Here is an 11,348-nt window from a genome sequence, read left to right on the forward strand (position 1 = left end):
ATTCTAGCATCGGTTGCTAGGAATTCTTGCTTTTCCAGCAAAGGAATTCTAGCATCGGTTGCTAGGAATTTTTACTATTCCAGCATCGGTTGCTAGGAATTTTTGCTTTTCCAGCAAGAGAATTCTACCATCGGATGCTAGGAATTTTTGCTATTCCAGCATGGTAATTCTACCATCGGTTGCTAGGATTTTTTTCTATTCTAGCATGAATTCTATCAGTTGCTTTTAAATTATGCTTTTCAGTTAAAATTCTACGTCCCGTTGCTTTTAATTTTTGCTATTCTAGAATAAGAATATTACCATCAGTTGCTTTTAAATTTTGCTATTTTTAGATTATTTCTCTACCACCATTCCAAGGCAAAAAAACCTTGATGAACCAACATAAATTTGATGGTTACCATCTTGAATTCTCATCAAAGATCAACATATAGCTTGATGAGACCATCATAAATTCCCTATATCACATTTAGGAATTCATACCTTTTAAGTAGGGCCAACAAAGCATACCAAACAGTGTATGATGGATTTTTATGTTGGGCCAAAATAGCATAATGGAATTTTATGTTGGGTTAGCATAGAATACCCAACATAGTACTATGATGGATTTTCATAATGATCCAATATAATTTACAGGTTACCATTATAATTTTCCATCACAAACCATCATGCTTTATGTTGGAGCCCAACATCCAAAGTTAGGAATTGGCACTTTTTCATGTTGGGCCAACGTAGCATATTCAATATTGTATGATGGATTTTTAAAATGGGCTAACAAAAAATAAATCCATTATGATGCAATATAATTTATTGGTTATCATTATAATTTTACTTAAAGGTAATAATTTTACTTGGTATAATTCTACATAAAAAGGGAGGAAATAAGAAAATGGAATTTCAAATTTAAATTGAACAATTTTACAACTAAATATTGTAACTGTAAACGAACTAATTTTAAATGTCAAGCTTATTAATTAAAGGTCTTTCTGTTGCTGCTTTCCCAAACAAAATGTAAAATATTTATTTAAAAATAAAAATACAAAGATAAAAAAAAGACATTTATTTAGAAAAATACAATGCAACTAATAATACAATATTTTTTCTTCCTCATTTTCAATATCTACATTTCCGCCGTTATGGCCTCCTTATAATAAAGCTTTGCTGCACCTTAAAAAAATAAATGAAATTTAAGCAATATTAAATCACAAAATCATATAAGACTGCAGAATTAAACTTACTACCTTTTATAAAATAAAGTTGAATATATTTACTTGTTTTGCACAAAATTAAATCAAAGTAATATTTTTTATAAGATAGCACCACATATTTCCTTACATATTAAACAAACCTGATTGTCTGGTTACATTTTTATGCATTTGTATTGGTAAGAAAAGACATGAATTTAAAAAAGACATGATTTTATATACAATCATAGAAAATCTAAAATGCTAGCAAAAAAGACTGCTGCATGAAATAGGCTGCAACGGAATTTGCATGTAATGTTTGACATTTCTTATTAACATTATCTTGATTTTGATAAAGATTCAAAAACAAAGATTTAAACTAAACGCATATAATCTAGGAGTAGCAAGTAAGGGTATACAATTTCCCAGGCACCTGACTGACTAAAGAATAGAAGCTGGTTCTCAATATAGCAAATTTAACACAAACGCAGAAAACTACTACACTACTTTCCATTCAATAACATGCTCATTCCTAACAATTCGCCCTGTTGCCAACATTATTAAAAGAACTGTATTAAAAGAACTGTATTAAAAATATGTTATGATTAGGAAAACAAAACAAATTTGTTATAAATATTGCAGTAGAATTTCTTTTTTACAAAAAAGTGATATTTTTGGGGGAAAGCGATTATTTAGTGATTTGCCACTTTCATTCACCAAAATTTATCCAGCAAATTATTTATCAGAATTGATAATTAACTTGTTTTTATTAAAAATACCAGCAGTTCCTAAACATTGTTCTGCAGAACCCTAGAAGAATGAAAGAGATCCAAGTGATAGGAATTTAAGCAGTCTAAAAATAAAAAACATTTTTAACACCTGCTATCATATTTAGGCCCAACAATAATCGATTACTTAATATTGCAGATGCTTTTTTTCAATTATTTAAAGTTTAATGCCAATAAAAAAGAAAAGACATTTTTAAAAATAATTTTTCTAATAATATATTAAATTGAAAACCCTACGCATCTGTAAAAAATTGTAGTATTATTTCCCATTGTGCTTTTCAAATTAAAATGAAATAACTAGAATAGATTCACTAATAAAAAGACCCATCCTTGAGACTCTTTTTTCTTTAACATTTATAGCAGTTCCTTTTGTTTTCATTTCAATAAAAACACAATTTGGCTTATTTCATTTCTTAGTTTTTATTAAAAAAAAAAAATTCATAGCTAGACTAAATGCAGCTACAGGACCATGAATTTAACTGTCTGACATAATACCTGATTGAAGATTATTATGAAAATTTTTTCACTCCTCTTGGAAAATCTTTAAGAGTTTAATTTAATATTTTTTTTATTGGTAAATACATTCACAGATGTTTTAATAAACTTTATTTAAAAATGTTCAGGTACCGCCGAGAGATGGTAGATCTTTTAGGGTTCCATATTATTAAAAAAAATCGGGAACCGCTGGAATATACAGTTGTGTAGAAAAAAAAGTAAGAATTGTGACACAGGAAAGCAAGAGACTCACAGAAATATGCTTAAATTTTTTTTCATTTTTAAGAAAATTCATTAATTATTATTTGCAGGCAGCAAAGATCATCTCATTGATATATAACATTATGAGCATCAGTACTGATTTTATCTGTAATGATTATGCAGCACAGTACTGCTCTCTAATTTTAATACAATTATTTTATAATTCCTTTTTTTTCTAAAAGATTTTCTGTAAAATGGATTGAGTAATAAAATAAAAGTAAAATTTAAAGAAAAATAAATATTACTTGATTTAGTATATACTAAGGTTAGTTGGTTTAAATTAGATACAGTAGAGCGCCGATTATCCGAACCCTTATTATTCGAACTATGTCCGAATTCGCCTTTTTTTTCTTTCTTCTCTTTTTAAAATTCAGAATTTTTTTTAACTTATCGACAATTTTTCTAAATTTAGAGGAATAGATAATACTCCCACTACATCTGAAGACCATATTTAATTTACAACCTTTTTTAGCAGTTTTCTTATAGTAGCCATACATACATGTATTGTTGTTATACAGTTAAACCAACATACCCCTTTAGCCCTCTTCAACTGAAAATTATCAAAGAATGCGAGCTTCATTTTGACAATCTACAATTGTTGGAAAGCAGAATGTGTTTATGAATAGATAAGTGCTGAAATTCTACAATTGGGGCATGGGTAGTTGTCAATCATGGTTAATGATTAGTGATTACAGTGCTTGGAATCTTAAATCTTGGAATAAAATTCTTATCAGAAAAACAAACGAAACTGCAGTTTGTGAATCGGTAGATCTTTCGGGTGAAAATATGCCAGGTTATACAGCAGAAGAAATGGAAGACTGGTGTCGAGACACTGAAAACGACTCAGGATTTCAAATTTTAAATTATCATGAAATTGTTTCTGAAATTTTGAATGAAAATCGGAACTCCTCAGATTAAGAGAAAGTACGTGATCAAGTTCAAGATAGTGGACCTTCTCATACGAAGCATGCAATTCATTAGATATTGCAATGAATTGCCTAGAACATCAAAATGATGTTGATCCAATTCAGTTGATTTATTTAAAAAGAATAAGGGATATGGCTGCACAAAAAAGAGTGTGTTCTTTGAAACAAAAGTCTTTGCTGGATATCTTTTGCAATGGAAAATAAAGAAAAATGTGGTAAAATCAGTAATTGACAAAAAAAATTATAAAAAAGCCGAAATATGATAAAAATGATTCAAATTGAAAAAAAAGTTAAAAAATATATATTTAAAAATTGAAAAAAAAAAAAAGTCTTAAACTCGTCAGAGCTATTTTAGATAGTACCTAAGCCTAGAAAAAGTGTGAAGGGAAGTTGGTGCATAAATAATAATCATTTAAACTAGGTTTTAAACAACTTTCCAATTATCCGAACATTTCATTATCCGAACCACGTTCGGTCCCGAGCAGTTCGGATAATCTACGCTCTACTGTATTTTAATTTTTTTTTAATTACAAAGTCATACACATTATGTTTTAAATTATTTTAATATTTTCAAAATGCTTTTTTTTACATTAAGAAATTTTAACAAAAAATATTTAAAATTCATTTGTCTTTTCATTTTATATTTAATCTAATGCTACATTGCGTTTTTAAGAGGATGTCATACCATGGGAGTAACTTTTCATCACAAATTTTGTTTCAATTCCATAACTAGACCTGAAAAATAACTACTCACCACTGTGGGAAATCAAAAAAAAAAAAAAAAAAAAAAAAAGAGAGAGAGGAAACTTTAAAAAAAACTAGTATCTTTCCCCAATCGTTATATGCATATAGTATACATATAACCATTTAATGATCTAAAAACATCAATATTGAGACTCAAGATATCAGAATTTTCAATTCAATGTCTCTATTATGACTTGTACAGTAGTCAGTCAAGCTTTTTCTGAGCAGTACCTATTACGTGAAAATTTAGACATAATTTTTGAAAATTAAAAATTATATTAAAAAATCAACACAAAATTATGATAAATATATGGATTTATCATTTCTCACGAGACACATAATAAAACTTTAAGAAAAAATACTTTGTGAAACTACCGTTTTTTCATGAAGTTTGGATCAAAATTTTGATCCTTCAGTATCCATCAATTTGGCTTGGAAAGATTCATGTGGAAGGAGAGTTCCATCACAATTCCCATATTTCTAAGTTGTAAGGAATAGATTAAATGTATATTGCCTCTCCAAATATTTAAAAAATAAGTTCTTTTAATTTAGTATGTTTAACTAATTTTTCACATATCTATATTTTTATTGTTAAATTAACTTTTTATAGTCATATTATCTCTAATATGAATCTTTTGTAAAAATATACTTTAAACTAAGTAAAAAATGTCTAAATGAAAAGGTTGCTATCAATCACAGAAAGAAAAAAAACGGGGGAAACAAATCTTAGAATTTTCTTTTTCCACAACATAATTTTGTTTAAAGTTTCCTTAAGCAAAGCAACCCCTCATTAAAAACAATCATCCCTTCAACACAAACACTAGATGGCGTGATCAAAACCTTGATTAACACATAATTTTAAACTAAATACTTAAGGTAGTTAAGTACTTTACTTACTTCCTGCTAATTCTAACACCCTTCTGTCCATGCTGTCAGTTTAATGGCTCCTATAATGTCCTCTTCAATGGATTTACTAAATCAAAATAAAACATTCACATAATTAAATTTAAAGTTATAAATATTCATAAAAAAAAATAAGTTTTATAAATACAGGGTTGCCACAGTAAAAAATGAACCAAAATAGTTGCTCAAGCATGAGCCTCAAGCATGAAAATAGTTGCCTAAAACAATGAAAATAGTTGCCTGAACAGGAACAAAAATCTATCAAAAATAATAGCCAAATAACTAAAATTATAGCTTAATTGAAAAATACTATGACTAGGACTGGGTGATGTCAGAAATTTTAAATTGTGATACATCGTCAGTTAGACATCGCGTTAAAGTGATGTATCGCGATTTAGCATATGTTCAAAAATTACCTATGGGAAATCTTTCAATCAATCAAAAATTAATAAAAAGGAATAAATCTATTACGAAAGAAAATATTAATTCTAAACATATTCTACTATGACCCCAAGCTTTATTTCATTTTTCTTGAATTAAAAATAATTTAAGATTTATTGTTTTAAAAATAATAATACTGTAACAAAATATTTTACATACATGCAATGAAAATTAAAAGATAAAAAAACGAAAGTGGAAAACAAACCAAAGAAATGTTTACTTCAGAAAAAAACATTTTTTTTAAATCATTTGTTGGAAAAAAAAACATGCTTTTGAAGCATCATTAGACCCTTTTTTATTTAATTATTTAAAATAATAAAAGGTAGTATTAACTAATAGTCAAATTCTGTACTTAAGAAATACTTATTTATTATTATTTTCTTTGAAAATAAAATCGACTAAAGATTTATTTGTTTAAAAATGATACTGACTATCTAACAAATTATAAAACAAACAAATATTGAAAGAATTTCAATAAAAAAAAAATAAATACTAATGTCGAATTATTAAAAAAACGACAAAACATTACTAAACTCTTTATTTAATTAAAAAAAATTATTTGCTTCTTTCTTTTTTTTAACTAATAGCCAAATTTTTTAAACTTCGTTTTAATTTTCTCAAAAATGAAAGCAAACTAAATAAATGTAAGCTTTGTTGTAATTTTTTTATAGTTAAAAACGATTGGACATTTATTGGTTTAACAATAATTAAATTATTATACTTACCTACATTTAATAGATTTTTAAAAAAAACGAACTTTTTATAATGAAGTTAAATACGAAATACCCCTATTAAATTGTATCGCTTAAAATGAAAAACAATAATGGAAAAAAATCAATGAAAATCTTTTTTTATTTCATTTATAATTTCGTTTCATTGATCCATTGAGTTCAGAACGAAAATTTAAGATAACAGCGATTGTGCAGCAATCGCAAAGTAACCGTAGGTCTACTAAAAATAATTTACAAGAATCGTTAAACCCAGACAGAAAAAAAATGGTATATCTGATGGTAAGTCTGACTGAAAATAATTTACAAAGAACCTGACAATTATTTCTGACAAAAGAAAATGCACAACAATTGCAAAATGACTTGAGTCCCATAAACTTCAAAAAACGTAAAATCTAAAAGACAAAAATGGACATAAAGAAACTGTGCATTGCGTTCTACATAACAACGCTGATCATCGCACGAAACTGGGATTCAATTTGCTCTTCGTCATTCAACATCACGAAACTAACATCATCTTTATAGCAAAACGCTATCTACATCTCTGCAGCAAGACGAAACTAAAATCGTCTTCGTCAGTGCGGTAACAGCACTAGCCTAGTCAAGGATCCTTGCATATTAAATAGGTAAACCGCGATTGTAGCCTTATTCCGGCTGTTTAAATCAAATTTCTGATGCATCGCCTAAAACGAAAGTCACTACATCGGCCTACTGACATATGCGTTAAATCGATATTTCGCGATACATCGATTTATCGCCCAGTCCTATCTATGCTCCAATTCTAAATGTATACCTTTTTATATTTGTACAAAAAAGTTTTGTACAAATATAAAAAGGTATACATCTTAGAAAATAGGTACCTAAATAAGAGTCGAATTATAATAAAATATAAATGTTAATAGAAGGAAAAAAAAACAATTAAAAATAACAAAACTGCCCCTCGGAGAGAAAAAATAACAAGTATACTTTATTAAATCTAAAGGAAATATAAATTTTTGGCTTTTTGGACATAAATAATTGTATAAAAGTTCGCTTTCTTTTATTAACGTTCTGAAAAGTAACGTTCATTTATGCGAAAAAACTTCACTAAGAGTAAAAAAGTCTCCTAATAGTCGCCTATTCCTGAAAATAGTTGCTTTTCTAGCCTTTTTAGGCAAAAAAAGGCGCCTTAGTCGCCTAAGGCTGAAAATAGTAGCAAATAGTTGCCTATGGCAACCCTGTAAATAGTTATTGGAAAATGGGTGATAAACCAAATTTAATATGAATTGTATATTGGGAGAGAATATATATATTTCTAACTGAAATGCTAAGTAGAAAACATAAGTTAGTTACTCTAAGTTATGTCACAATTAGAGCAAATGAACACATAAAGAATAAGTGTTGAAATTTAAAAGTATTGTTCATTGGTTTAAGACTCAACTTAAAAAAATTTTTTTTAGAGAAATCAGCTATTTCAAAATTCATGAAGCATTCAAAGACAAGTTTTTCCAAATATCCACTGATATTCATAGCTTTAAAATTTTTGTTAATATATTGCTGTGTTAATAAAGCAAAATTGCATTAATACTCGGACGGCAATAAATTATAGCATTTTCTAAATAACAGTTTAATAGAAAAAAATTTTTGGTAAAATTTTTTAGAGCTACGAACAAAGTAAAAATGTTTTTTTTTTTCATTCTTCATTTACGTCTTCATTACATTATTTAAAAGAGAATGGATTTATTTTGCAAAAAGCATTTCAACTAATTCTTATAAAATACAATCCTTATACACCATATTTTCATTATAATATAGGAATGTCACCTTTTTAAGTGAAAATACAGCAGGTAGATTAACTAAGAGCCACACATGTATTTGCTCATGTAGACAGTACATATGTTAATTTTTATGTTCTACAAATTGTTATCAGTAAATTCAGTGTAATTTTTTTATTAGTAAACTTGATAATATGTGTTGGGAAAATCAAATACTTTTAATTGTTAGACACAAAATAAAGAGCACAAATAAAGAGCATGAAGAAGTGGTTATTATAACTAAAAGCACAATTCAAGAGTCTGAATATCGTATTAAATGTAATCAGGATTTTAATAACCACATGGCGATAGTAGTTTTAACTGCCTAAAAGCAGTCAAAACCCCATTTGAATTTATAAAAAATCGGAGGAAATAAGGTAAAACTAAGCGTAATCATTGAAATTTGCATAATAACACAACAAAAATATTTGCTTTTTTAAACCCATTTGAAATTCCAGAGCAATAACAATGGAAAAAGCAATTGAGAAACAATATAGATTTACTTGTGTTTAGAAGCTTTCCCTTGTTGCATATCAACAGTCTGCAGGCTACATCTGGCTCACTAGTCGCAGGCTGTGCACCACTCTAATATTTCAAATATAGAGCAAAAGATACAGCATTAAAATAAATAGAAGTAGATACCTACACTAATAAAAAGAAATCTAATTATAGATGATAAAGCTGAAGATAAATTCAAAATGCCTTTTGTTATAGTGATTTTATTTTAAGCAAACAACTTAAAAATTTTTTAATTTCCAACATTTTCTTTTTGTTTACTTTGTAAAATAATTTTTTAAATCCCTGCTGTGAATTCGTGAATTAATTATAAATCAATTTAAACATTTCTAATGTTAGCTATAACAAACAAAAAAAAAAATATTGATTACATTGATATAGCAATGCTCAACAAAATTAATGATTTTTAAAATGTTTTAATCCTTACATATTAATTAAAAATAATTTTTTTAAATGTATTTACTTATTTAAAATTATGCAAATGCCATTGACAAATCAAGCATGTTATTCAAAAAAGTTTCAAATAAATATAGTTAGATTAAAAATAAATATTTGAAATAATTGATAGACATTTATAGACTCTAATTTGTAATATATTTTTGGTAATTCTAAATCACAAATTTGAAAATTAGTAAGTATATTGTTCATTATTAAATACTCTGAAATTAAAAACTCACAAGTTTTGTTTACTTAATATTTCTATTAGAAAATATTATCTTAAATAAAATAAAACAGTTAATTTTTTTTTTCTTTTTACAAAACGCCTTTATTTTAACATTACATTTCAATAGAATAGGATAACAGCAAGCCAAAATTTTAATCATAACTGCGAATAAATAAATTTTAAAATAAAATAAAATTATTTCAATAGAAATTATACAAACGTTTAACATTATCTTCAAATGCTAAAATTATTATACTACATGACGTAAACAATTAGAGAAATTATATATGATTTAAAAGCTAATTTTGTCAAAAAGAAATAAGGACGGTAATATAAATATTTAAGATGTAACATTTCTACTGTAAACTAAAATAAACACTTAAACAGAATCTTTCTTACAAGAATTAAAAATGTAAATAGACTGCTAAGCCTAACTTGAGTGCAATTCAATGCGAATAACAACATTATAATACAGATAATAAATGCGCACGCATTATTTAAATGGAACTCAAATCAACTATGAATAATACAGATAAAGTACATTTAAATAAAAGTGATAATAATAAATAACATCAAGAAAACTCACCTCATTCATATAAATTTGCCGCCACCATGTGTGTAAACAATTGGAGCAAGGTGCAAACAAGTTTAGTCATCAAGAAAGCGCACCAGTTTTATGGATCAAAAGTTGAAAAAGTTCAGTAAAAATTCCCTAATGGAAGGGAGTAAAAGAACGTTCAGTCTACTTAGTCCCAGAGAGCGTATTTAATAGTATTTTATTAAAATTTACATTTCTTTCTTTTTTTTTCTTATGTTATTACTAGAAATGCGCTTTTTATATTGCATATAAATAATTATGAGAAAAGCAACAAATAGAAAAAACAAACAAATTAACTAAATATAATCGATAAAAAATAGTTTTATTAAATAAAATTTTCAACTTTTTATTTATTTATTTTATTAAGAAACAAATTTATTATGACATTCAGTTATTTATTTAGTTTATTAAAAATAAAAAAAAAACATGAATTTTTTTTATTTATTTTCTTTTTTTAAACTATCTCGTATTAATTTCCGAGTTGTTTTCTATCAGCTATTTATATATAATTAAGGGTTCTATGTTCCTTGTAATAATAAATAAATATTTTAAAATAAATCTACATATTTAATAACTCTATATAAACATATTAAAATGCATATAGATAATAAATAAATATATATTTTTTTGTCTAGTTATCGCAAAAATGTACTGTATTTATTAACTTTATATTCAGTAAAAAAAACAGTTTTTGATATTTGTTTTCGAAAATAATGACAGAATTGTGACAATGACAACAATTATGAAAAAAAAAAAAAATAATAAGGACAACATTGTTGTAACAGTTTTTCTTTCTCTCTCTTTTTTTTTATGTACTTGCACATTAATTAAATGCTGGCTAATATGAAGATTTTATTAAAGCTTATTGACGAAATGAAACTTTTAAAATCACAGTGATCATACTTAACGCTGGATATTGCAAAGATCTCGAAAATTAATTAAATTGAACAATGAAGAACATATTTTTAATAAAAATTTAAGTACTTTTACTAATTTTTTCACGAAAATTTTTTTATGTTACGGAGAAACAAGCTACGCTCATTATGTACAGGTCTTTCAAATTTATTTTAAACGTTACATAATTCAAGGTATTGAGCATTTGATTTCTAAAGCTGTACGAGAGCTGTGGGTGATTTTTATGGGTTTCTAAATAGTAGCGTAGCTACTTTTGGGGCACCCAGCAGGGCAAACACATTAGGTGGAGCCAACACGTGGAGCACCCTCAATCTCTGGATACCAAATACTTTTAACAGGTAATGAAATATCTTTTTATTGAAAAAGTATTTTGGGATCCCCTGGGCATTGTCCTG

The 11,348-nt window shown here is 26.6% G+C and overlaps 1 long non-coding RNA gene across 2 annotated transcripts; it reads right to left on the bottom strand.

Annotated features, from left to right (window-relative positions):
- Positions 1-1,042: 1,042 nt before the first annotated feature.
- Positions 1,043-10,159, bottom strand: LOC147806925 (uncharacterized). 2 transcript variants are annotated; one of them, XR_015435389.1, is made up of 4 exons: positions 10,027-10,159; positions 8,764-8,845; positions 5,293-5,368; positions 1,043-1,164 (listed from the first exon to the last, which is right to left on the bottom strand). It is a non-coding gene; the product is annotated as an uncharacterized LOC147806925 (long non-coding RNA). The 2 variants fall into 2 exon arrangements; XR_015435390.1 differs by lacking the exon at positions 10,027-10,159 and adding an exon at positions 9,840-9,978.
- Positions 10,160-11,348: the final 1,189 nt, after the last annotated feature.

The sequence above is a fragment of the Parasteatoda tepidariorum genome, chromosome 7 (genome assembly GCF_982258835.1).
Source record: "Parasteatoda tepidariorum strain Cologne lab strain chromosome 7, Ptep-v5.0, whole genome shotgun sequence".
NCBI classification, from domain to species: domain Eukaryota; kingdom Metazoa; phylum Arthropoda; class Arachnida; order Araneae; family Theridiidae; genus Parasteatoda; species Parasteatoda tepidariorum.